Source organism: Thermobia domestica, chromosome 9 (genome assembly GCF_964235325.1).
Source record: "Thermobia domestica chromosome 9, izTheDome1.hap1.1, whole genome shotgun sequence".
NCBI lineage: Eukaryota > Metazoa > Arthropoda > Insecta > Zygentoma > Lepismatidae > Thermobia > Thermobia domestica.
The window spans coordinates 140494840-140521496 of record NC_137462.1 but is presented as its reverse complement, the minus strand read 5'-3'; the positions used below and the strand labels follow the sequence as shown (position 1 = coordinate 140521496).

Below are 26657 nucleotides of genomic sequence, written 5' to 3'. Positions count from 1 at the left end.
AATCAACATGTGGTCCCACAAATCTTAATGTTCAAATCTAAGTATGGTTCCAGCTGTTGTCCTATTTTGATGTAACTAAACTGAAATAATGCAGTTTTAAAGTTAATATTACACTCTGTAAAGAAAAAAATAGCGACACCTCAATTGTCAAGGTAACTTACACAGAAAACCATAGTTGCAGCCGGTAGAAGAGGAATAGAAGGAAATTATGAGTGTGATAGTTCATTTGCATTATCTGTGAAACCTATGGTGTACAACGGCGCTTACTAAGTATTTATGTATCAGTAATATTCTCTCTAGATGGCACCTGAGAGCGTCTCGCAAGTTATTGGAGTGATAATTCGGCATTGTATTTGTGATGTGTAGGCCTAGGTAATTAGCATTTTGTGATTGTTTTCTGCTTTGTCATTGTTTGAACAGTGTCAAGTGGCAATATTGTTCTTGTGGAGCGTTGTTTCTGTATGAAATTGTTGCTATATGTGGACTGTAAACAAGTATGATAGGTAAGAAATGTGACTTGTCGCCACGTGAACAAGACATAATTCTTGCTTTGCACAGCTAAGTTACATCTCTAAGCGAGATGGCTGGAATACTCAAAATCCAGCATTCCACGGCAGAAAGAGTAATTCACATGCAAAAATAGTATAAGAAATCATCCCTTCGTCAACAGTGTAATAGAAAAAAGAAAGCATCACCCAGAGCAGATCGCCAAATAATAGCACTGCAGAGTTAAGGAATGACTTCCCCAAAAATCGTTTCTATAATTTCAGATTATCCTAGAACTGCAGTTACTCGTATGACTGTATTGTCTTAACTGTATGAAGAGGATATTACGAAGAAAAAAAAACGCCTGGAAAGTCGAAACTGACAAAAACACTGAAGACTTCAACACGTAGGTTTGTGAGGCGATATGCTACTTGGATTTATGACAACTGGAAGCATGTTGTTTTCTCCGTTGAAAAAAGTTTAGAATAGTGGGAAACGATAGTGTTGTGAACTTGTGGATACGAATGAGCGAGGAACTTGATACGAATTTTGTTTAAGAGATGCAAATATTCAGTTACTGAATGGTGGTATGGGCTTGCTTCACCGCCAAAGACGTCAGAAGAATGGATATATGTGATAAGTCATTTGATGCACAAAAACGTCTTCAAATTCTGGTACGTAAAATTCTTACAACAGCTAAGGATGACTTTCCTCAAGAAAAAATGGACTACTTCATTTTGCAGGACGTTAATGTTTAATGTCACCGAGCGAAAATCGTTCATACGTGTTGCAAGAATATGAGTATTCAAAGACTCATGTGGCCTCCAAACTCACCTGACATAAATCCAATTGTAAAATTTGGGTCAATATGAACAGAAGACTCAATAGACAACTATCTCGAATAGAATTAAGTTCACGGAACAGATAATCCGGAAGTAATTCCATGAAATCAAGGTTGTATTTTGCAATAGCCTTCTCACCAAAAGGCTTCGACGATTCCCTGCACTTCCTAAAGCCCATGGTCCACATACGATGTAAAACGCTCTTTTCCAGGAATGAGAAAATCTCGAAAATAAATCAAAATTCCTGAATTGGGTTACCACTTCGTTAAAGATTCTTAAAATCCAATAAAACAGAGTGATGAGTATTTCTAAAGATTATACACTATGATAATTTACAAATTTTGAATAGGTAATAAAGGAAAAAAAACTAAGTTCTGTAATACTGCTTCGTTCCAACGAAATAACGCACAACTGACTCGATTCTAGAACATGACATTTAGGTTCTTGCTTAAGCAGTAAACCAGCAGTAAGATTCCGTATTATTACAACCTCTATATGTATCACTGTTCACATTGCTATTTAACAAATTAGTTTATTCGAAATCATAAGCTCAAGTTAGGATAACAATTTTATTATTTTAGGTCGGTTTATCATTACAAAACGGAGACAAGTTTGAAAAAAAATCCAGTTTGATTAATAACTTAAGACAATTGTATCTCATAACAGTTTCATAAAGTTGCATATCGACACTTCAATTGATATATTTGATAATCACAAGACAGTTTCAGCGAATCGGTACATTAGTTACAATGGTATTATGTACATATGGTATGATTGATGATAAGAAACGTAAGTACGTGACAGGATATTCTCAATACTAATATGGAACGTTATTGTTTTATTTATTTACTTTTTCTTTTTTTACAACATGCAAGAAAATTCATACTAATGTGGTGGATCAATTCATTAGTTTGTCAGTCATATAAATCTAAGAGCCACAAGGTGAAATCAACCTTCATAAAATATTCCGGAGCTAAGCTAATCATACCGTGAGTTTACAGTAACTAAGAACATGTACCGAATACGCAATAAGGGTAAATTCGCTTATATTTAAATGCATTCCGACTTAAGATTCATTCTATCATGCAAAATTTTGAATTGACTGTAAAGATTAATAGTAACGTGGAGACATTTATGGCAGATAAGTGAGATGCGTAACGCAAATGAAATTTAGCTATCCATAGTACTTATATTGATCATTTTTCGCAAGATTACTTCCAAGAGTTATTAGTTTTTATAAAAATTTTCAAACTGTTGAATTCCACAATACACTCCTACGTCACCGACGCCATCTTAGAAGACGAACTTTTATCTCCATAAAGATGTAGTTGTTCAAAATAAGAAAAATCAGGTTACCTGGAAGCCAGGTACAATTACTTACAGTCTTAAGGAGCCCGATAACAGCCCACTTTCCCTTCTCCAAAAGCCGGGAATCTCGGCCGTCACCCGTCTTCTCAAACTGAGTTTATGGGTTTGCTTCCGTCATGGCGGTTTGCAAACATTAATGACCAGCGGGGGTGGAGGTCAGAAAATGTTAAATAAAAATTTTGTGAGAACTCGGCAACCGAAAGAAACTATTAAGGTTATTCCCAAATTACTTTTTGTATATAGGTTAATGGCACAAATCCAATAATTTCATAATATACTAAATTTTCGACATCGAGTTCTCTCACCCCCCTTTTCTGCTGGTCTTTTACTTTCTTCTTCTTCTTCTTCTATACCTAACTACTCATGCATTGCCTATTTTATGTATAATTATTAATTCACACTATTGTTAATTGCATTAATTTAGAAAAATCAGTATATCAACAACTATCATTAGAATTATGTTTGCTTTCTCCCAATTTAGTGATTTTACTGTTTATAAATATAATCCTAATATTTCTAATATTATTAATCAGTTGAGTTTGGTAGTCCCCAGCAGAAAACTTCACTAAAGCTTCACTGAATTGTCATTATTATTAGGCCTAACGCTAGGCCTAATGCTCTATTGATAATTACGTATAAAAATACAAGAATTTTGGATTGAAAATCTTGGTGAGTAACAATAATACCATTTTCAAATTAATAAAGTGTGTAATACAAATCCCCCCTCTTCTATTCAACAATTTAATATGATTTTGAAATGTACTGGTAATGTTTCATTATTATTATCGTAATTATATTTGTATTACCGTAATGTAGTTCTTCGTCAGCACAATGCACATTGTGACACCGGTTAATTTATTTATACATAATTATATTCCGCCTAACAATATAGGTTTTACAAGTCAAACGTGTGCTCAGATATAGAATAATAGCCTAAATCTATATAATTACGAAATATCAGAGAAAGCAAAGGTTTGCCAAGGTGTGCCAAACCGACCTAACAACAACTAACCTATGTAATTAACACAAACACACGAACATAACAATAATAAAATAAAATGGCACAAATGCACAATACGGGAGCCATCAAACATGTAACGAGTTTCAATATATGCATACCGGTATTAATATAATGTAATCGCTACCGGTAAACCGGTACGTTACAACGAAATCTAGTTTGATGTATTGTACCTCTCAAAGTTCGTACACAATATACCTTACTCTTAAGAAATTACATTTTTTGTTTTGTGCTATTATTGTTGATCTTTCATACATTTATGTATAATTCTTCCCACAGCCGTTTTTGCTGAAAACACGCATAGTTACTAATATATGCATATAAATTCATTATATGCATATAAAAAACCTGAAACTGCGGTGCAAGTATTAAGAATGAACTGCTCATTAAGGACATACATTGTAATATTATCAGCAATTCATGTAAAAACTCATATTGGTTAATGTATGTTGTGAAAACCATATCCAAGCAAGTGTCGCTATTTTTTCTTTACAGAGTGTAATCGTCACTCTAGTTTTAACTCGGGAAATTACCTGGAGGTTAGCTATATCTATTAGGTTCAGACACACAAGCGATAAAACAGGTAGCGACATCTATTACCGTCAGACAGCCAAGCGATAGAAAAGGTAGCTACATCTATTACCGTCAGACAGCCAAGCGATAGAACAGGTAGCGACATCTATCAGCGTCAGACAGGCAAGCTGTAGAACGGGCAGCGATATCTGTTAGGGTGAGACAGACAAGTGATAGAACAGGCAGCGACATCTATTAACGTCAGCCAGCCAAGAGATAGAGCAGGTAGCGACATCTATTAGCGTCATACAACCAAACGATAGAACAGGTAGCGAGATCTATTAGCGTCAGACATACAAGCGATAGAACAGGTAACGAGATCTATCAGCGTCAGACAGACAAGCGATAGAACATGCAGCGATATCTATTATGGTCAGACAGACAAGCGATAGAACACGTAGTGACATCTATTAGCGTCAGACAGACAAACGATAGAACAGGTAGCGACATCTTTTGGCGTGACGCATTGAGGGTTCGCCGTTTATAGAGAGAATTATTCCATTTGTTTCTGTTTTTGTTTTCTTCCCTTATCATTTACTTGCAACTATCAACCAAAATATTTTATTCTTTAATTTTTTCACCTATTTTTTTGGAAAGAAACTGTAGCTTCTTTATGGTTGAATGGTTAGCGTTTGCACTTTTGGTGCAAGAGACCCGGCTTCGATTCTCGGTAAGAGTTTGTGTGGTTTGGATTCCATGCTAAGCTGTAGGTTCACGCTAATTAGTTTCGATACTGGACAGGGACGTTAAACTTTAAAAAAAAAAAAAAGATTAATGCGAATAATGGATAAGTTCTTGAATGTCACGAACAGAAGAGAATCCTTAATGTTAATGGCACAAATATTTCAACACTAATACCAAATAATAAACAAATTTACATTATACCTAGGTAGCATAACAAATATTGTTATGAGTGTTAAGCATTTTAAATTTCCAAAATAATATTTCATTCCGTACTAATTTTGACACTCAACGATTAAAGAAGAGAAATATAGCAGGAATTTACACAAGTAATCTCTTATTTAAAAAAAATAATAATATAAAAACTTGCCTTTACTACCGTAGCCAGAGAAGATAAATGCAAATGAGAGATACGTTTTGGAACCTCGCCACTACAGCGGTCCTGAGACACACACTAAGACATCCTTGCATGACAGGATTCGTCCCACATTTACCTGGCGTCACGCCGAAAATAACTCAACATCTGTATATTCATAGAAACTCTAGGAGCCAGCAGGCGTTGAAGGAAGTTACTATATAATACTTTCTTTATTCTCAATGTAATAGGAAAAACACTTCTCGAATTTGGCAACACTTTTTTTCTTCTAATCCAGCCGACTGTTCAAGTGACAAAATAAGAAATCGAGATTTCTTTTAAAATATTTGACGAAAGTAATTTTAGAAATATCAGTGTATAGCATTGAAATACTGGCAAAAGCTAGCTTAAGACGAAATAAATTTATATTTGTGGCAAATGTATATCCTTGTTAACAGCGTATCTTTAGTCTTGCTTTCTGTATTTGAATGTTTTCTTTAGATATGTTTTCATTTGGGCCTAATTTTATTCAAGAGACATCTTTGTGAATTTAAATACAATGTTAATTCATCTGAAATGAATTAGTGAACACGTAAATCATAATGCGTTAATTGACTATTACAGATTTTTGTTTGTGGTTGACACAATAGAAAATATACGTACATATAGACCCTTCATTACTTGTTTAAGAACAAATTGTGCATCAAACCATATTATATACACCGGTTGTTTTATGATTCGTGAATAAACGGATACGATAAGCAAAATAGTGGTGAACATATAAAGAGGTTTTTGAAAACTTTAAAAATCCGGATTTTAAAATCTCCTCGTTTTTTTCTTTTAATTTTTTTTAAAAAAGTTTTAGTTTTAAAACGGGTTCGGGTTTCTATTAAAAACCGGCTTTAGTTTTAGAACAGCTTCGATTTTTTTTTTTTTTTTTTTTTTTTACATACTGGTTTCCGGTTTTTACAAAACCAGTTTTGCCCATTCTTAAAGCCAAATAGCATCTCCCTATATTTACAGAATGAAAATCGATTATTCAATTTCACGCCGTCTTTTATACATTACAATACCTTTTCCAAGGATTAGGATTTGGAATTAGATTTCTGTGCTTCCGGAATCCACGGCCATGTTAGCCCGTCACGTATGAGGAACCACACTATCCGGGGAAAGGGAATAAAGACAATGGCCTGTATGTATGATAGATACCTGTATGTTAGATACCATCCCGGCATTTGCAAGGTGTGAATGAAGAAAGCCCAGGGAAACCTCACTCAGGATGGCTGCTATGAAAAGCTTTTACATTTTTTGATTGAGTGTCCCAATCGGAATTCGAACTTGGGACCACTCGTTCCAAATAACGTATTAATGTACAGGACATAATTTACTGCGAAAGCAAAGCAAGTGCAGAAAAACAAACCTGTTTGCATAAATGCGTAACCTATTTTTGTTCATGGGGATGCGGTGGCTCAGTGGTAGAGTGTTCACCTGTGGTGCATCGGGTCCCAGGTTCGATCCCGGCTTCCGCCAAGTGAACTTTGAGGTGGACAAAAACCGTGTGCGTGGGTTTCCTTGGGGTTCTCCCGTTTCCTTCCACGTTCTTCATTCCACCATTTCATCTCACATCCTCACCATCTCCTTTAGCCTAACCGGAATAACTGTGGGACGTAAAACTGAAAGCTTTCATTTCAATATTTTTGTTCAAATTGAATTTCAACAATTTTAAGCTTTCCTGATTTTCCGTTTATCCATTGATAATTTGTGTAATGTAATTTGCTCGTAAATTTTTCTTTTAGTAGATTATTTGTTATACGTAATATCTTTAGTTTCTGTATTCATATATGACTTTTTCAATAAGTTTAATAATATAGTATACTAACATAAGAACTTTTTTTTTTCAATTGTAGTTCGCGTATACGTACAGCACTAATAAAAAGGATCCCTCTAACGAAACTATTAATGGCTGTATCTATCTATTGAAATGCTACAATAGCAATATAAACGCCTGAGCTCCAACCTCTAACTTTTGATTTCAAACCTTTGACTTACGGTTATTTGTGATTTTACGTTTAACAAAGACAAATATTTTAAAGTACGTGTACTTTAAAATAAATTATTTAAATAGATCTTTTTCATAAAGCTTATTTTTTCAATTATTGTTCAAAGCCTTTGTATTTTAATAAGCCTTCTCGAATTGAATATTTTTAAAAAACATGGCAATTATTTCTTTATTACATTTTTACGGGTACACTGGAATTGATGATTAAAAAAACAAAACAAAACTAAAGCATCACATCCTACGCATTATACATTCCAAAACCACATAATTGTATGTAGGGGTTGCATACCTCTCAGGCGTTTGTTTCATGGCCAAATTAAAACGAAAAACGAAGGACAACCATTTCTCCACTCTAACAGTAAGTTGAATCTTTATTGTTTGGAGTGTTTTGCCCAATGAACACCATATGTCGCTCACATTATAATTAATTGTGTGTGTGTGTAATATATTTGCTTACTACATATTGCATGCAAGAAGAAGGAAATCACTCGTCATACATGAATTAAAAACCCCAACCGGAAGTAGGCTCAAATCTTGCAAATGGTGCAAGATATTTAAAAAGTAATCAAAAAATATCCTCTTTACGGTATCTCTCGCCGATTTTTATCAAGACGTCTTTCACTTGTGTCTGTAAAGCGACAGGTACAGATGTGAGGAATGACAAGGAGATTCATGCTCATATGTGAATGATGTGCTGTTAGAGAGCGCACGTTCAGCTAGTCTATCTATCAAAATCCTACAATATATTTTTGTATTTTTTTTAATTTTTTTAGGGGTATGGGAATAGGGTTATAAGTGAACTGGATAATTCTTTATTCATCAATCATTAAATGATTGGGAAAGATGATACTTTTACTCCCTGCCATTAGAGCAGCGTTTCCTAACCTTTTTCAACTTGCGGCACACTACGGGTATAACTTGAATTATCGCGGCACACTCATAGATTTTATTATATTTAAATATAAAATACCATGGTATCTTTTTCTGTGATTATTGCTCTCCTCACAGAGGAAAGCTGGATCACTGATTTTCCACCATGGCAAATTATTATGCTTATTTTTCATTTTAATTTAAAAATAGAAAACAATTGCAATGAAATATTGGACTTAGGTTTTTAAAAATGCGCTTTCTTTTTCGAAAACTGCATCCAAACTTTCACTAACAAGGAAGATCACTAAATAACGAACGAACAAACAAATCTCTTTTACTTTTAAAACACAAATGTAGGTAATTCGTATGCATGTTTGTTTTGTTGAAAGGGTTGAATATTTTAAAATTTGAAGTTAGGAAATAGTCTGCAAAGTCCAACAAAGTGGAAATAGTCCAACAAAGAAGCAATAATGGTCATAACGTCATAACAATGATAACAAATATCTTTTTTAATATTAAAAATGTACAGAAGAGTAACGCGGTTTGAAACTTAAAATTGTAGATTCATATTACAGGTTCATAGTAATGTGAAATACAAACATACATTTTTCCCTGTGTCCTGCAATTTAATTGCTATAGAATCAATAATTTTGTTTCCATTTACTCCCGGCACACCAGCGGCCCATTCACGGCACACCAGGGTGCCGCGGCACACCGGTTGGGAAACGCTGCATTAGAGGGTTACGCCCTCTCTTTGTCATAGATGTTGGTTAATTTACATTGTTTTTTAACTCTGTGAGATGGTCAAAGTGCAGTTACATAAACATGAGGAAAAGTGAACATACAAAACTAGGTGCACTGATAAATAAATAAATAAATAAATAATAATAATAATAATAATAATAATAATAATAATAATAATAATAATAATAATAATAATAATAATAATAATAATAAACAAAATTTAGAATATGTGCAAATATATATATGAGCTGCAAAGGTATTCATATGATGGAAAACAAAATGTATGACAAATGTAATAGAATTTAGAGCAATGATGTTGAGGTATGGGATGAAGTGCTAAGACAACACAAACACAGTTGTATTAGCCAGACAGATGCAGTGTTAAATCTTCTGTCCCGAGGCGACTCGGGACTGATGAGGACATGGGGAAGCCCTTGTTAATAGTGAGGATTTCTGTGCTAATATGGAAAAATATAAGGAAGATTATCATTAATGAGTTAAATGTCACATATTTTCCGTTCATCAGTAGTCAGATCTGCATTTTGGACAGATATACTAAGATGTTTAAAGGTGAATGTTTGTACCGAAATGAAGAATCAGTAAGAGTACAAAATGTCCAAGAATAACGGATGACCTGTTTGTATACGTGAAGTTACCTTAGTCGTAGTTCTGCGAGGTGTTTTGTGACTTTTGAGAAGTCGATATACTCATATGTAAGCCATGTAGGGTAAGGAAGCTTAATGCGATACGCGAGCCGAATAGCATGTCTTTCCATTATGCAGAGTTTTTCGTAATATGACGCAGAAGCATTGCTCCAGGCGGTGTGTCCAAAAGTGAGGATGGGACGGAGGAACACCATATAGGTATGAAGTATCACTTCAGCTTTTAGACCCTAAGTTGTGCTTGTGAGACGACGCAATAGATTTAACCGAATATTAGCCTTAGCTGTTAGCTTTTTCAGGTGAGCACTCCAAGTGAGATTTGAGTCGAAGACCACGCCTAAGTAGGTAGCAGTAGGGTTAGGGCGTACTCGGTACCCTTCAACATTTACTTGCAAGAGATTTGGATTTCTGTAAACTCTGGAACGTCTGTTTGGAGGTAAAAATACGATTGCTTCCGTCTTTTCTGTATTAGTAGTTAAATGCAATCTCTTGCACCACTTGATGTAACTATCGAGAGTTCTTTGTAAAAGAGTATTAAGTTGTTGAATAGTTTTTCCCAGAGCGAGTAAAGCTGTGTCATCGGCGTATTGAAAAGTAAAAACATTGCGTGGAACTGCAGGGATTTCAGAAGCGTAATGGATATATAATAAAGGGCTGAGAACCGAACCCTGAGGAACTCCAGAAAGCGGAAAGATAGGCCAAGATAGAGCATTACCGACTGTAACATAAGCAATGCGATTTGTAAGTGTAGAATATATTATCATCAAATAGCAAAGTGGAAACTTGAATGACTGTAATTTTTTAATTAAGCCGTAATGCCAAACTTCATCGAAAGCCTTTTCTAAATCCATAAGAATGATACAAGAAGGGAAGGATTTATTATACTGGTTAGTAATTATGGTGCTGAGACGAAGTAGCTGGTCATTTATGGAGAAATTAGGCCGAAAACCTGCTTGATGGAAGGTAGTAGAGTAGTTGACTCAAGGTACTTATGAAGACGGCAGACAAGAATTTTCTCAAATATTTTACTGAAAACTGATGTTAGTTGAATTGGTCTGTAAGAGGAAACAGAATGTACAGGCTTGTTTGGTTTATGGAACATGCAGATTTTTGAGACTTTCCAATCTGGAGGATAGAAACCAGTTCTGAGAATGAAATTATAAATCGCCACCAGCAGTAGTAGGAGCGATTGCGGGACTTCTTTTCACATGTCGATAACATATGTTATCAACCCCAGGAGCTGTGTTCTTTTTCCACTTGACGGCAATGTGGAGTTCATCTGTAGTAATGGGTGCGGTGAGTGGATGTTCCCTATCAATGACATGATCTGCAGTAGATTGTAAAGCAGGAATGCAAGAGATGTCTACCCATTCAGAGATCTTAGAGGCAGCTGTTGGAGTAAAAACGGTCTGTAGCTGACTAGCAAATGCGTTAGCTTTCTCTTCGCCTGAGAAGAGAGGAGTACCATCTGCAATGAGAGAATAAGTTGTTGTCGCATTCTTTCCAGTTAGTTGATTAAACCTCTTCCAGTAGCGGGATGGATGTGCTTCTTCAGATAAGGTATTACAAGTCTTAATCCAACTGCGACGTTTATATCAACAAGATAGTTACGAGCCGCTCGTTGCCATTGGCAATGTTGATAAAGATAGACATCATTCCCTGTTCGATAGTATTCATGGAGATGTTGACGAGCCTTGTGTATTAGAGTGATATACATTGGTGGTAATTTTGACTTGTGGAGAGTCACTTGAACAGTTGGAATGTTATGATGAGCACTGGTTCGTATTGCCTCAGTGAGACTAGTAAGACACGAAGCCAACTCAGGCTCGGTAGCTGGAGCTGTTACACTAGGAAGAATGTGTTCGAAGTCTTGCCAAAAATGAGGCCAATTCTCTTTGTCAAATCTAGGAACACGTCGCGGATCAATTACCGGTAGTAGCGGTTGTCCTCGAGTTTATGTTAATTTAACTGGATGATGATCGCTTCCGATGGAATCGAGAACTTCAAGCTGGCAGTCGTTAATAAGATTTATAGATGTGATGACGACATCTGGTGTAGTCTGACTGATTGGTCTGGTGTTATTAGGAAGGACATGAAGATGCAGCTGAAGATTGTCAGTTAAGAACTGCTGAAAATTTGCGTTTTCGCGAGCACTACGATTATGAATATTAATATCATATGGGTTGGTATGGGTTGGCGTGGTCGAACATAAATTGTGCTAAAATTAACTATTAATGATGGAAAGTATATAGAGTAAAGTAAGTATTCCGGGAGATCTGCAAAAACTTGAGGACTGTATGCTCTTACTGGATATTTGGAAGAATAGCCTATTGCAACTCCGCCTTGAGCACGTGCCATATAATCGGGATAGTCATGGCACTGTAGCTGATAACCAGAAATATGGGCTAACATGTTCGGTCTTAAGGCGGTTTCGTTGAGTGCAAATACATTAATATGTTCCTCATATAATAATGTTTCTAATAGCAGCTTATGTTGTGAAAATGATCGGATATTAACGAATAGGAAAGTAATCCCCATGGTGTATAGCAGTGTTGGGCAAATTTCAATTGAATTAACAATTAACAATTAATCTGTAAATTTAATTGTTAATTGCAATTAACAATTGAAAAAAGTAATGGTTAATTGTTAATTGCAGTTGGCCATTAATAAAGGAGAATCAATTGCAATTGATCAATCGATTGAAAGTAATTGCAGTGGAAAGTAATTGCAATTGAATTCTGTAACTCAATTGCAATTGAAATTAATTGGCAATTGATTCAATTGCAATTGATTTCCACAGCAATTACTTTCAATTGATTGATCAATTGCAATTGATTTTCACTGATTAACTTTCAACACTGTAGTTCAGAGAGGGCGTGGGGCCATGAAAACTTTAGGCACGACCAATTGACTCACCACCCGTCGTGACCCACGACCCACCGTGACCCACTGTTATCCACCACCCACCATAAACCACTAATACCCACTGTGATCCACAGACCCACCAAAACCCATTGTCATCAACTCTGACCCATGATTCACGCCCTCTTCTCTACTGACTAAAGAGTTTAAACTTGTAATAAAACAAGCCTATAAAATTATCACTCATCGGAGTTAGAATTTCTACGACCAATCGCTCAAGCACCGCACTAATACAATAACGGCGGATCTGACCTTTCTAATATAAATAAAATAGAGTTTGTTCGTGTGTCTGTCTGTCTATCTTTGTGCGGCCTGTGGGCGAGACGAGTGGACCTAAACTTTTCAAAATTTGTTCACGGGTAGCTTGGTCTAGGCCCCAGACCAAGACGAAGATTTTTTTTAAAATTTCTTACTAGGGGGTCTCCAGGGGACGTTTACCGGGACCGGCCTGGGGACAAGAAAAGTCGACCGAGAGTTACCAAATTTTGGTCAAAGATACCTTGGTCCAGGTCCCACACCAAGGCAAAGCGTTTTCAACAAAATTCGAACCAGGGGGTCTCAGGGGGGCGTTTACCGGGACATGTAAAAGTAGAATGATATCAGTGTCGATTTCATAGTTTTCGCGGTCGCTGAGATCAATGGTGAAACTCCGATCGCATTAACTTCCAAATTCACCGTATTCGGCTGCGGGCCGTGGGTCAACGTGGGCGGGGGAGGGAGGGATACCGAAACGTAAAAGTAATCCAAAATGACCGATATTAGTGTCAAATTCATAGTTTTCGCGGTTGCTGATATCAATGGCGACACTACCATTAGCGATGACTTTCAAATTCATCCACCGTTGTATGCGGACCTTCGGTCACCAAAGGGGGGAATTCCGAGACATGTAAAAATAATCGAAAATGACCGATATTAATGTCAAATCCATAGTTTTCGGGATAGCTGAGGTCAATGGTGAAACTCAAGACCGCGTTTACTTTCATATTTAGCCCCCATCAGCTAAGAAAGGGGGGCATTATAAAGAGGGGCATCACGAGACATGTAAAAATAATCCACAATGACCGATGTCAAATCCGTAGTTTTCGCGGTGGCTGAGATCAACGGTGACACATTCATTAGCGATGATTTTCAAGTTTAGCCACCACTGTATGCGGGTCGGGAGTCACCGGGAGTGGGGAATTGCGAGACATGTAAAAATAATGGAAAGTGACCGATATTAGTGTCAAATCCATAGTTTTCGCTGTCGCTGAGATGAATGGTGATACTTCCACAGGCGTTGACTTCCAAATACAGCCCCCATCGGCTGTGGGCCAGAGGCATTGTTTTTTCAAAATTGGACCAAGGGAATTTTAGGGACTTTTACCGGCATATGTAAAAAGTAGTAGAAAATGGCAGATGTTAGTTTCACATTCATAGTTTTCGCGGTATTGGTTGGGGGTTGGTGGGGGCCAGAGGAGATTTTTTCACAATAAGAACCAAGGGGGTCTGAAGGGGGTTCACCGGGACATGTAAAGGTAGTAGAATTTGTGTCAAATCCATATTTATTGGGGTTGCTCAGACGTATAGTGACACCCCCGATAGTGTTTACGTTCGAATTCAGCCCCCATCGGCCTTCCCAATGGAAACACATGTACGTTGTTGGATATATATTCACACAAAATATATCCAATTTTAGAAATGTTTCTTAATTGTTCTCCCGTTGTTCAGTTTGTTTACATTGATATTTTATCTGATCCGTGCGAAGAACGGGCATAACAGCTAGTACGAAATGGTAAAGTGTTTGTTATGGAACAAATTACAATGAATTCAATTATATAGATAATAATTATAATTATAATTAATAATTATTTTCTTGTTGAATTATATATACTTTTCAGTGGAAAACTGAATAAAATTTAAAAGTCCCAAATCAACGTAAAGTAGACCAACGTAAAGGAAAAATGTATACAATTTTCCATATAATTAAGCTTACAAACTTAAATGGAAATTTAGCTTAATTACATGGAAATTTTTTGTGTTGTTTTATGCGCCTATTTCCTCGTTTTCTGCGTCACCGGAAATGGGTTAATGTTATCCTACAAATATGGCGGAACAAGTTAATGCTGTTCCGTCAGGAACGATTTCGAGGTCGTTTCCTTCACATCATCTTGTGCGTGTTTTCTACCGTTTTGTAAGCCTATTTCCACGTTTTGTGAATCAATGGTAGGGGGTCAAAATGGGCATTCAATGTAAGAGAAAAATGATCCACTCTCCCACCAGTATCGAATTTCAAGGTCGCTTTTTCGCATTGTTTAGTGCATGTTTTTACCGTTTCTGTGCATATTTTCACGTTTTGTAGGCCAACGAAAGTGGGTCAAAGACGACCTACAAATATGGCAGAAAAAGACATATTCATTCCACTTTCAAGGTCCATTTTGACCCTCTCCCACTGATGCACAAAGCGACACAATCATGCATTAAAAATGTGAAGGAAATGACCTCGACATTCGATGGTGACGGAACAGCATTAAGTTATTCCGCTATATTTGTAGGCCATTTTGACCCATTTTCGTTGTCGCACTAAAGTGGAAACAGGAGCACAAAACAATACAAAGCAGGCACTATACGATGCGAAAGAAACGACCTCCAAATTCGATAGTGGCGGAACAATGGCTCTATTTCCTCACACATTGATAGACCATTTTGACGCATTTCTGGTGATGCTCAAAACGTGGAAGTAGGCGAACAGAACGGTACAAAATACACACTAAACGATGCGAAAGAACCAACCCCGAAATTCGATAGTGGCGGAACAGTGAGCCATTTAACTCCCACTTTAAAGCCCCGTTTAACTCACCTCGGGTAATGCACAAGACGAGAAATAGGTGCAGAAAACTTAAAAAAAAGGCACTAAACGATGCGAAAGTAACGATCTAGAAATTCGATAGTGTCGGAACAGTGGGTCATTTTCATCACACCTTGGAGGCTCATCTTGACACACCTCTGGTGACGAACAAAACGTAGAAATATGGGCACAAAACGTAACAAAACAGGCACTAGTCAATGCGAAAGGAAGGACCTCGAAATTCGGTAGTGGCGGAGGAGTGAGTCATTTTCGTCACACTTTGGAAGCCCATTTTGACACACTTCTGGTGACGCACAAAACGTACAAAACAGGCATTAAACGATGCGAAAGAACCGACCCCGAAATTCGATAGTGGCGGAACAGTGAGCCATTTAACTCCCACTTTAAAGGCCTGTTTAACTCACTTCTGGTGGCGCACAAGACGAGGAAGTAGGTACAGAAAACTTTTTTTAAAAAATTGGCACTAAACGATGCGAAAGAAACGACCTAGAAATTCGATAGTGTCGGAACAATGGGTTATTTTGGTCACACTTTGGAGGCCCATTTTGACACACTTCTGGTGATGCGCAAAACGTGGAAATAAGGGTACGAAACGGCACGAAACATTCACTAGTCGATGCGAAAGGAAGGACTACGAAATTCGGTAGTGGCGGAGCAGTGGGTCATTTTCGTTCCACATTCGAGGTCCACTTTGACCGTCTTCCAGTGACGCACAAAACGTCGAAATACACACACAAAGGGGTACGCGATGTGAAATTAACGACCTCGAATTCGATAGTGGCGGAACAGTGGGTCATTTTCGTCCCATCTTGAAAGCCCATTTTGACCCACTTCTGGTAACGCACAAAACGTGGAAATGGGTGCACGAAACAACACGAAAATTCAATAGTCGATGCAAAAGGAAGAACCTCGAAATTTGGTAGTGGCGGAGCAGTGGGTCATTTTGGTCCCACATTCGAGGCCCATTTTGACCGTCTTCCAGTGACGCACAAAACGTCGAAATACACACACAAAGGGGTACGCGATGTGAAATTAACGACCTCGAATTCGATAGTGGCGGAACAGTGGGTCATTTTCGTCCCATCTTGAAAGCCCATTTTGACCCACTTCTGGTAACGCACAAAACGTGGAAATGGGTGCACGAAACAACACGAAAATTCAGTAGTCGATGCAAAAGGAAGAACCTCGAAATTTGGTAGTGGCGGAGCAGTGGGTCATTTTGGTCCCACATTCGAGGCCCATTTTGACCGTCTTCCAGTGACGCACAAAACGTCGAAATACACACACAAAGGGGTACGCGATGTGAAATTAACGACCTCGAATTCGATAGTGGCGGAACTCTTGGTCATTTTCGTCCCATCTTGGAAGCCCATTTTGACCCACTTCCCATGACGCACAAAACGGCACAAAACGATGTGAACGAAACGACCTCGAAATTCATTGGTGGCGGAAGAGCAATAATTTGTTCCGCCATATTTATAGGCCCATTTTGACCCACTTCCGGTGATGCACAAAATGTGGAAATAGGCGCACAAAGCGACACAACACAATCACAAAAGATGCAAAACAAAGTACCTCGAAATTCGTTGGTCGTGGAACAAGTTAATGGCGCCGTGAGCACCAATATAATTATATACTGTAGTTCTTACCAGGGGGCGCGGTGGGTCAGTGGTAGAGCGTTCACCTCCGGTGCTTGAGGTCTCTGGTTCGATCCCAGCTCGCGCAGTTTGGACTTTGTGGTGGACAAACACCGTGCTCGTGGATTTTCTCGGGGTTCTCACGTTTCCTCCCACTTTCTTCATTTCATTCATTTCCCATCATCACCGTCTCCTTTAGCCTAACCGGCATAAGCGTGGGACGTAAAACTAATTATTTCATAACATTTTTTGTAGTTCTTACCATCAAGGCTGAGAACTGCACGGTCCAATTTTTTTAGCCAAAGTAGAAGCCCAACCGGAATAGTGATGTCAACCGGCCCGGCTCGGTTCAACTGAGCGTACAGCTTGAGCTGGCTTGGTTGGGATTACCCATCGACTGGGCTCAATTGAGCCAATGGCTTGAACCGGCTCGGTAAACACGACTTATCGACTCGGTTCGATTGAAGCCAATGGCTCGAACCAGCTCCGTTGAAACGAGTCCATAGCTTAACTGAGCCAATGGCTCGAACCGGCTCGGTTGGGGTAAGCAATCACCTCGGTTCGGTTCGGCTCGTGTGAGCCATTGGCTCGAACTGGCTCGGTTGGATGAGCTGTTGGCTCGGCTCACTTCTCGGTTCGGCTCGATAAGTGAATGAGCTGTGAGCGAGCCGCTTGAGTCGTTCATAACCCTAAACCCGGGTCGAGCAGTTTTAAACATGTTTGGCTGGAATCCCATAACTTCTAACAATTTTTGGCTCGAGCCCGAATACTTGCTCCTCCTGAACTCAAACCAAGAACCTCGTGAGCGATGTCCTTGCCTCCTGAAGATTTCTTGACTACCGAGATCGACAGTCAACTAATTTTTAGTATTCCGATACAAACCGCCTATGTTCCATGTTTATACAGGTACACGGTGTTATAATAATAATTAGTTATAGTAGTAGTAGTAGTATCATTGATAATTATGTTGTCTATGTAGGATACTTGAAGATAGTAGTACTTGGAATTACACAAAGGATTTAGCTCGAATTGGCTCGACTCGACTGGAAACTCGATCCGAATTCGAGTCGAGTTGGGGGAAATTTTTCGAGCCGAGATCTCGAGTCGAACTCAAATATGTCTGCTTCGAGTCGAGTCGAGTTTTAAAGAAAACTCACTCGAACTCGCTCGTGCTCATTCCTATTGTATGCATGACGGGCATATAGAGTTCTTTCGAAGGGGATAGAACCATAAACATAATATATTTAAACAATACTTAGTTTCACGACTTTCTTCCCGGGGGGGGGGGAGGGATGGTAGGTATCCAGCATTTCTTATAAGTACCTTATTTGAAATATGTAAAACAGTAACAAGTGGACAATACAATATACACACATCTTCTTATCTTCAGTTTTAATTGCTGATTTCAATTGCAATTAACAATTACAATTAACAATTACAAGTTTCAATTGTCAATTGCAATTAACAATTGAATGTTTCAATTGCACCCTTTGCAATTGACAATTGACAATTAAAAGTTTCAATTGCCTGGTGACCAATTAACAATTAACAATTGACAAAAATTTAATTGCAAATTTTATGATTGAATTCAATTGCAATTGAAATTAATTGTCAATTACAAATTGAAATCAATTGCAATTGAAATCAATTGCAATTGATTTTCAGAGCAATTACTTTCAATTGATTGATCAATTGCAATTGATTTCAATTGATTTTGCCCAACACTGGTGTATAGTAACATATGCATGGCTTTAAACAACAGTTCCCAGAGGTCCAACGTGAAAATGAACATAATTGTTAGAATAAGTTGCATGGAAATTGCTGTAAAAATGGATTTTGCGGCAGAGGTTATATGGTGTAAGATATGAGCGCGCTGAAGTGGAAATATATTTTGTAACACCAAACTGATATAACGAAGGAGATCTTCGACGGTTAGCGGAGGTAATATGGATTGAGTCGCTTGAGTTGTTTTATCAACAGTTTTTAGTGGTACCGTCAGTTCTGGATGCTCAGGAGTTGGGGCTGGTTTAGCTTTGCAGCGATAACTGTAGGTAGGATGAAACCCACTGCAAGTGTTGTATTTCGGTGGTCCTTGGAGATTGGGACACGCCTTGGTTTCGTGTAGCCCTGAGCAGTACCCGCATTTAGAAGGATTTGAACAGTTAGCGGTAGTATGATCATTGTAAACCTGACATTTTTCACAACGAATTGGTAACAGTCCTTGAATTTTGGACGGTTCAACTCTGTGGATTTTCTTATAGTTAGGCGCACCATATCGCAATAAGTAGTCAATAGTGTCCTGTCGCTTACAAAGAACGCGGATCATGTATGTAGGACCATTACTATTTCGAATGCGGAGACATTTATCGACTGATATCCCTTCTTGCGCTAGTTCCTCGTGTATTTCCGCATCTGTTAGTTCGGGGGAGACGCCTCTAATGACAACAGACAGAAAAGATGGTTGTCGAGGTGGTGGAGGCTGCTTAGGGGGCTTATCTGCAAATTTTGTGAGTTTAGCACTTTTCCCGAAAATTTCGTAGGAAGGTTTATTCCGTATGGTAATTCCAAAATTTGAATCTTTGGCTTTCAAAATGTAGCCATTCCTAGTAGAAACGATTTGGACTAGAGTGTCTCGTACCCTAGGAACATATTTCATGATTTGCAGAAATATCATTTTGGAATTTGTGAATTTCGTATCATAATCTGTGAGTAGAAAATGATAAATAGGATCGAAAGTTTAACTTGTTAAGGAATGGTCTGTAGGCCCCGTAGTTATATTAGTATGCTGTGGGTTGCTCTCGATATCCATTGATGTAATAAGAGACTTTGATCGAACACGTTTAGCAGATTGTGTAGATTCTGTAGAAAGACGCCTATCTCTAGATGTGCTTCCTATCGGTTGACTTCCCCAAGAGAAGTGGCGAGTCCGGCTGCGAGATCCAATTGACAATTTGTTCGCGAGAAGTACTTGGATTTGTCGGAAGTGTAGGTGGTAATCCCATATGTCGACCAGGGAGAGCTTGTCCGTTTGTGTTGCCAGAGTCCATCATCATGGTGAAGTAGCCAAGGGCCGAAGCCCAAACGAAAATGAAAAAGAAAGAAAAGATGATGATGATAAATAAGGTTCAAAAAGCAAGTTGCCCACCGAAAGTGAAAACTTCCGTCAACCCTCTAAGTGTCGTATGTGTGCTATGCTCCCAAATGTGTATTACAACACTTGATCCTAGCTGGTACATTAACTAACACAAGAGAGGATAGGCTCCTTGATTCAGTATATGCTACAATAAAAACAAAAGCGCCTGAGCTCCAACCTACAACCTTTGATTTACGGTTATTTGTGATTTCAGGTTAACAGAAACAAATATTTTAAACTATATGTACTTTAAATAAATTATGTATGTAGACCTTTTTCATATATATTTTTTAATTATTGTTCAAAGCCTTTTTATTTTGGTAAGCCTTTTCCAAAATTAATGCAAATGAAGTGTGCTTCCATGTTTGAAGTTCTTTTAAACTATACGTTTGTTGGCGTTTACATGTTTGTGGCCTACCCTTTCGACAATGAGATCTCGGAAACTACAGACTCTAGAAAGATGACGTTTTCACTAATCGATTGCAAATTTTGTGTAGATTGTCCAATTCTAATTGAATATTTTAAAAAAACACGGTCATTATTTCTTTATTACATTTTTATAGGTACACTGGAAGTGTTGAAATTAAAAAAGAAAAAACTAAAAAACTAAAAAAAACTAAAAACTAAAAAAACAAAAAACTAAACTATCCTACACATTATACATTGCAACACAACACAATTGTAGGCATGGGTTACATACCTATCAGGCGTTTTGTTTCATTGTTAAATGATAATGAAAAACGAAGGATAACCATTTCTCCACTCTAGAATAGACGTTTCTAGAATATTCTCGCTTGAAGTTCGGCGGTGGTATAAATGTTGCATACTTCGGCCAACCAATCCAACAGGCCAGTTTATTGCAGCTTAAGCTTTAACGGTTTTAGTTCGCTACTGTTTCTGTTAAGACAGAGAGTTTGTGCATTGTACCTAAAGTTACAGTCTTCTTAGTGCGATACGATTCAGATACATTTTGTATACTTTGGTTTCCAACTTCGGAAGCAATAGAAAGCAAGATGAAGAAACAGCTTCATAGCAGACCAACGCGGGAAAGTGTGAAACGAGGTTTATTTGGCACTCCAAGTGAAATGAGTGAAGTGCAGTTACCCACGTACGCTGACATTATGCGACATTATCATTGGTTTCGAAGTGGTTTAAGTGGTGACGAAAGTGTAACTAAATTACCAATGACTGACATTTGTAAACTAGTTGGACAAAGAGTTGTACATATTTGGTGTAAAGCAAGCACTCCTGTGGTTTCAGAAAAGATAGTTTTTGACATGCTGAAAACATTTTGTAATAAGTGTCGCACCAAGGAAAAACATTTCAGTCAACTAGGACAAGAAGCAACACTTCGTGCAGCTTTTGTTGCACACGAGGAAAAGTCTTTATATATATATATATATATATATATATATATATATATATATATATATATATATATATATATATATATATATATATATATATATATATATATATATTGCGTCTTGCAAATGTAAAACCGCCGAAGATTGCAACTGTAAGAGTACACGCAAGATTCCAAAACTAGAATTCAAGTTTCTTTTGGACCAGAGAACATCACGGAAAATGAGCATTGGTAACATTGACGTCTGAACAAGCAAATCTCTGTGAAAGATGTTTTCCCGTAATGTGAGAAGATTTAAGAGGCAGACAACCAAGAAAGACGCTGGAAGTGTTGAAGCTAGTCCATCAACTAGTGGGGTTAGGCATAGGGACAGGTCAAAGATACTGGCGTCGTCAGGGGAATCCAGCAAAGCTGTTAAATTGGAAAGCACGTCGGGATCTGACTTCGAGGCGCGACCAAGTAGGAAACATACCCTAAAGTGCATCTGTCTTCAAAATACAGCGGAGGCAGCGATTAGAACTGGGACTTCAGACAGACAGATTGCTTTGATCGCTTCTGCCGTACTTCAGGACGCGAGACACATAACGCCAGAGAACAAAAATCTTGTTGTTGACAGATCTAAGGTACGAAGAGGAAAAGATAAACTGGGTGAGAAGATCCAGAAAGAAAAGGCTCACCTAGGCCGGGCGATTACAAGTATCTACTTCAACAGAAAAAATGATGCAACTCTTGTGCAAGAAAAATTAACGGCAAACTACAAAGACGAGCGGTTACAGAAAAGCATATCACAGTTCTATCGGAGCCCGGTTCAGAATACTTGGGTCATGCCACACCTAAGTCAGGCACTGGCAAGGATATTGCCGACTCTATATTGGAGCTTTTAGAGAAGAACCAGTACGACATGTCAAGTCTTGAGGCAGTCGGCAGCGATGGTGAAGTCACGAACACAGGATGGGATAACGGCGTGATCAGTCAAATACAAAGATCTCTAGAAAAGAAACTGCAGTATCTCATTTGCCTTCTTCATACCAACGAGTTACCATTTTGCCACCTGGTTACCGAATTCGATGGTGGGACTACCGGACCCAACGCTTTTTCCGGCCCCATTGGAAAGAAATTAAAGGACTGTGAACGTTCACTGATCGTCTCCTTTACACCCATTCTCGTTGAATAGGGTCTGAAATGAAAAAAAAAAAAAAAAAACAGATGGTTTAAGCAGCGACCAGAATTATCTCTTTGAAATTTGTAAGGCTATTGCTACAGGAATGTGTACTACCGATCTAGCAAACAGAAAACCAGGACCATTATTACATTCACGATGGCTTACATTGGCCTGTAGGATCCTTCACTACTACATCAGTACTGATAAACCTAGTTCAAGTTTGTGTCTATTTTGCCAGTACATTGTTAAAGTATACGCTATCATCTGGTTTTCAATACGGCGAAATCCTCCGTGCGAAATGGGCGGCATACATCTGTTTAGCATAGTTAAGCTATGACGTTTTCTGCCAGAAAATCTACAACACATAGCTCATTCTGTTCTGCAAACTAACGGATACTACGCTCATCATGAAAACCTGCTGATAGCGACGACAGCAGATGAAAATCCGCATATTCGAACGTTAAGCTGGAGAAGGATAAAAATAGTGCCGCAGCCAGAAGACTCCGAGATCAAGACGTCCACGTGACTTCATTGTTCCGAAATTAAACTTTACAGCTGAAAATTACTACCACATGATTAATTGGCCTAAATGTCTAACAGAGCCGCCAATCACACGAAACATAACAGATCAGCAGCTTGAAGAAAACATCCGAACTTCAGCTCTCTAACAGCAACATTCTCTTGCCATAGTCAAGCTGTGGAAAGCACAGTGAAGCTGGTGTCTGAGGCAGCGTCGAAAAAGTGCGGCCAGAACGCAAGAGATATCTACGTTAGAGCCAAAGTGAATTGTACGAGGCCTGTCTAAAAAGTATCCGACCTTAATTTTTTCCACGCAAAGTAGTGATTCTCAGGCGGCGCCACCGTGCACGGTGGAAGGAGGAACCTTAATGCGCATGCTTGAATTTTTCACCGCGTTCGCGTGTGCCAGTCGTGAGCTGGTGGTTGCGAAGTAAGGTGCTGTTGGTAGTATTCGTCGGATTTAGTGTTTCTCGCAAGATGACTGAACGAATTGAGCAAAGATACTGCATCAAATTCTGTCAAAGGCTGGGTGATTCTCAAAGCCAAACAATTCGTAAGATTCAGCAGGTGTTTGGGTGCGATGCGATGGGTGTAACACAAATTAAACAATGGTTCAACCGATTCAAAGATGGCCGCACATCAGTCGAGAGTGAGCAGCGTAGCGGCAGGCCCCAAACTGCTCGGAATGCAGCTGTTGTTGAGCGGGTGCGAAATTTGGTGATGGCAGATCGCCGTTTGACAATGCGGGAGATTGCAGAAGATGTTGGAGTGAGTAAAGATTCTGCACATGCAATTTTGCGTGACGATTTGAACATGAAACGAGTGGCTGCTAAATTTGTACCCAAGTTGTTGTCTCAGGAACAAAAAGACACCCGTTTTGACGTTGCACAGGACCTTCTGGACACCACCAACACTGATCCTGGGTATCTGAATTCCGTGATAACTGGAGATGAGTTATGGGTGTACGGGTACGACCCAGAAACAAAACAACAATCGTCTCAATGGAAGCATCCCGATTCTCCAAGGCCGAAGAAAGCGCGGCAGGTGCGAAGCAAAATCAAGGTGTTGCTGACTGTTTTCTTCGATGCCCGTGGAATTGTGCATCACGAGTACGCACCGGAAGGACAAACAGTGACAAGGGAGTACTATCAAGATGTTCTCAGGCGACTCCGTGACGCAGTCCGGCGCAAAAGACCAGACATGTGGACAGCGAAGAACTGGCACGTCCATCATGACAACGCCCCAGCACATTCATCCCAATTGATCCACACGTTCTTAGCCAAACATGGAATTACAACCGTTCGCCAACCTCCCTATTCTCCAGACCTGGCTTCTTGTGACTTCTGGTTGTTTCCAAAATTGAAGACGCCTCTGAAGGGATCCCGTTTTGAGAGTAGAGAAGACATAATGCGGAACACGACGACGGAGCTGAACAACATTCCAAAAGAAGACTTCCAGCGGTGTTTCCAGCAGTGGAAGGATCGGTGGGCTAAGTGTGTGGAAGCACAAGGGGCCTACTTTGAAGGGGATTAGGGTCCCAAATCTGTCAGGTATTCGCAACTATTTTACTGGCCAAAGGTCGGATACTTTTTAGACAGCCCTCGTATTAGAGCAACAAGAATGCCCCGCTTCGAGACCAAGAAGAACTACGTGACCTAAAGTCAAATGTCAACGTATGCCTACTGGGTGTGTGGGTGGGCGGAACTCGATGTGCAACCACCTCCCCGTGGTGAGTTCTCGGTTATTTTGCGTACAGAGCAAATTAAGCAAAGAGTTACACAAAGAAAATCGTGTTATATCAAGGGCTATGCCTATAATCATCGTTAACGTGGCATTCCAAACAAAATCTGGACATTAATTCCAACAACTGAGCTAATATGGCTCTACTTTGACTCATGAACATTTTAAAATTATTTACTGGCATTGCTACAAGTTTCTTTTAATAAAATAATTGTATTATAGCCATCAGGTAACTCTAAAAACGACCACAAGTAGCTTTTCTGTTATTGGTGTTGTACGTGTTGCCTAACCAAACACTTAAAAACCTTCAAGTGCATTGGGGCAGGGTAAGGGGTTGTCCAAAAAATATAAAAAATCAGTAAGGTCGGAGCCACTAACGGCACCTTTTCCGCACTGGCTGTCATCGAATTTCCAACAAAAGTGCAAAACACTCCACCCTATTATTTGTGCGCTCGTAGAGTTAGGAGTGTCGAGGCTCTTAAAATGTTAAGACATATCTTGAGCTCCAAAGAAGCTGTAGAAAGAAGCGGCGCCTATGAAACGAAATGTTACAGTTTACTTCAACTTTATAAAAAATTATTCGAAACCTATGTGTTCCTACAAACTATCAATAACTATAGTTCTTCTCATGGAAAATGGTTAGAAAGCTTTCCTGTAAACTAATAGGCAGATACACTTGCTTTTAGTACGGGTGGTATTATAGCGTGAATAGAAAGAAACCTGCGTAATGATTAACATGTCACAGTGATAGTAGATACCGTTTTTCATGATCTCTCTGTTACATATAACCAAAACAAAAATCGTATAATCTAATAATGATTAAATCGTTTACTTAATTGTTGCAAATTACTTTGTATGAAATGGTTCCCGGTTTCCGTCTATGAGTCTAACTTAGCCTAAGAGTATAAATCCTAAAATAGTTCAGACACAAGTAGAAGAAATATTACAGTATTTAAAAAATGTATTACAGTGTTTGGTTACATTTGAATTACAAACAAATGCTTGAAATAAAATTTACCTGGCTTGCTCTCATGAAGTTCCTGTGTCAGTCAGGTATTAGAGCTGATAAAGATCCTGTAGGTAATATCAAGCTTATATTGATGTTGCTGTCCGAGTCCTCGGAGTGGGAATGCACTTATAATACTTCTAGTTGCTGATGCATGCTAAGACTACACTTTATTTCTAAACACCACCTCCTACAAAAGTATTCATGTGGTTTCAGTGTCACTTTTTTTCACTGGAACCAATTACTTATAAAGGTGACGTACTAACTAATCGTGCCAAACTGTGATCACACAAACCGTTTGCTGACAAACATGTCGTTTGCCAGATGCTGAAAAAGAATCCAACGCAGACGAAAGCAAGGAAGTGCCAGAAGAATTCCTTTGGGTTTTCTGCAGACACGTGCCAGCAGTGAATGTTAACAAACCGTATCAATCATTTATTTTTTCTTCCATAAAATTGTCCGTCGCTGGTGAGCAACCTTGAACAGTAGTTAAATTTAACAAGCGTATTTAGCAAAGTCCATAATACACACGTCACAGAATTGTTCTCCGGTGGAGAGATTAATTAATTAATCGGTGTTTAATATTGTTTTTCAGTCATCAGACTATATAAATCAAAGTGCTACCTGGATTTTTATTTGAAGGTTTTTATCTCTCCTGCCGCACTGCAG

At 38.6% G+C, this 26657-nt stretch overlaps 1 protein-coding gene across 3 annotated transcripts in view; it reads right to left on the bottom strand.

The window, feature by feature from the left end:
- LOC145694159 (uncharacterized) overlaps positions 1 to 26183 on the bottom strand; it is an 87897-nt gene extending 61714 nt beyond the window's left edge. For 2 of the 3 annotated variants that reach the window (XM_081770269.1, XM_081770271.1), the window contains exon 1: positions 5339 to 5462. The gene's annotated coding sequence lies outside the window, so the exon portion shown is untranslated. Of the gene's footprint in view, positions 1 to 5338; positions 5463 to 26000 lie in introns of those variants that run through there. The other variant, XM_081770270.1, reaches the window with a different exon arrangement.
- Positions 26184 to 26657: the final 474 nt, after the last annotated feature.